We start from the raw sequence: 2,376 nt of genomic DNA, 5'->3' as shown, positions 1-2,376 counted from the left end.
TGAGCACTTACTGAGTGTTCATTGCTGGGTGAGTCGCTGAGGATGCCTCAATGAACAAGACAGACGTGGTCCTGTCCTCGTGGAGTTTACAGGCAAGCCCATGAGACAGATACTGGGTGATTCATGGTACGGTTAAGCAGTCACAGCTGTGATAAGCGCTGCAAAGGAAAAGCAGAAGTTGTTAAGGCCTGTGTCACAAAAACACCTGACCTGTTTATTTCGGGGGAGTGGATCAGGAAAGACTCTCTTAATTAAGAAATGAGGTTTCAGGCGAGGACTGAAGGACCAGTAGGGATGTGTCAGGTGGCAGAGATGGTGGGAACTGCCTTCTGAGAAAGAGAAAAGCAGCCATCCTGACACCCATGAGCTGGCCTGGCACTCACTACCAGCTCGGCACTGACGTTGCTGTGAGCCGATGTGCTGGTACTCACGGCTAGGTCTTGACGCTCTCCTGCCAGGGGGAACACCCTGCCGCATCAGACAGCGCCACTCTGAGACCACAGCAGAGCAAGGCCAAAGCAAGCATGGCTGAACACAGGCCAACTATGAACACCGTCCGAACCACCCAAATGACCCAAATTCCTCTACCCTGTCCAGCAGGAGGGGCTGCTGCTTCTTGACCAATTACAACTTGAGCATCACCCCAGTCTTTTCTCCTTTCACAGGAGGTTTATCAAGATGCCCAGTCACGCAAGCACTCCCACTTCCTGCCCGAGCAAAGCCCCAGTTCCTTAAGCTCCCCCCAAGTCACCAAACCTAAGCCCAAATCTTATACTGAGTCCTCTCTAACACCCACTGACTAAGATGCCCCGCAATTCCCTCCTGCATTGCCCGCTCTCGCTGCAGTGAATAATAACCTCGGCTCGATCCCCTGCAAGTGTGTTCCTGCTGGTCTTCAGCTGAAGGGCACTGACCTTGGCAAATGCTATTAAGAGATCAAAGGGATCCAAACCATCGTCCAAAAGCACTCATAGATCCCAAGAGGCAAGGAAGATTATTATTTGGATGTTTAACTAATATTTATCATAGCTAATGTATTAGTTTTATGGTAAATTTAAGACAGAATTGTGTTTTTATGTGCTGTATATATACTTTCACAATACATGGAGAACTTTTTATAATTAATGTATGTTGTACATCTTTATTTTGATTGGAGGCATAATTGATCATCCCGAATCATTACGAAGGCTTAGAATTCTCACAGCTCTGCTTCTGGCACATCTCTAGTTGTAGCTTTTCTTCACAGTCCTAGCCTGTGTTACGAATTGATTTGGGGAGGGGAGGGGCATTCAGAGTGACCTTTGTCCTTCGGCACCTTGACCTTAACTTGACCAGAGAAGAAGTCAATAACTTCTCTTAAAAACCTGGTTACCTGGCAATTTAGAAGAACTGATTAAAATTTTAAATGTGCTTACACTTGACCCAGCAATGCTACCCTGAAAGTTTTACCCTATAAATTCACTAGCACCAAAATCCAAAGATATACAAAAATTTCTTTGTTGATAATGACAACAACAATAAAAAAAACCCCACAGAAACTGGAAATGACACAAATTCCCATCCATAGTGAGCTGGCTAGATGAATCTTAATACATCTATCCAGTAGGATACTATGCAGCCATTGAGAATGACATGGTAGCCCTTCCCAGGGGTCATGATGGGCAGTAAGGTGGCGTATGTGAGCAGGGTCATTCAGGTAGTCCAGCCATGTGCTCCATTAATAAGGTTCCCTAACAGGAGAGACCATCCTAAACCCAAAGTATCAGAAGTTTTGAGATCAGCAGGACTACCGTCTCGCTCTTCAATTTCACGGCATTTTGAGGGAAGTCAATTGCCAGATTGGCTGATGCATCAGGGCCCACCAGACACTGCAGAAATAGTAAACACATGACCTCAGAAATACAGAAGGAGACCTATGTCTCAGGAAATCGAATTTATCCCACGTGGAGGTCCAGAATAATCACTGGCACTGGCTGCTGTCTGTCATCAGACAAAAGAACACTCTTTGCAATGAAGGGCTTCCAGAAGACGAATGAGAAAGTGTCCACTACCCAACTTTAACAAGTATTCTGTAAACAAACACACACTACATTGAAAATTTAGATGGAAACCTACATCTCATAATTTAGGTCTCTCGGTCACCTCCTCCACAAGCTTACATAATTGTTTGTATACTTTGTACTTACTCAAGTGCACGTTTTAAAGTGCGAGCCTGTTCACTTGCTCTTGATCATCCAGCGTCACCAGTGCTGGACTATGGACAGCACACAACCTCTAGTAAACCATCATGGGTTTCCCATCATTTCACTTTTCTTTCCATTTATGCTTAGACATGAATTCATCAGACAGAATTGCTGCTTTTTGGAAGTGATTTTC

General features: G+C 44.9%; 1 pseudogene; it reads left to right on the top strand.

The window, feature by feature from the left end:
* The first annotated feature begins 1,603 nt into the window (after positions 1–1,603).
* LOC114509105 lies at positions 1,604–2,168 on the top strand (annotated as a pseudogene).
* Positions 2,169–2,376: the final 208 nt, after the last annotated feature.

Source organism: Phyllostomus discolor, chromosome 13, assembly GCF_004126475.2.
Source record: "Phyllostomus discolor isolate MPI-MPIP mPhyDis1 chromosome 13, mPhyDis1.pri.v3, whole genome shotgun sequence".
Classification (NCBI taxonomy): domain Eukaryota; kingdom Metazoa; phylum Chordata; class Mammalia; order Chiroptera; family Phyllostomidae; genus Phyllostomus; species Phyllostomus discolor.
This window is presented reverse-complemented; position numbering and strand designations above follow the sequence as displayed.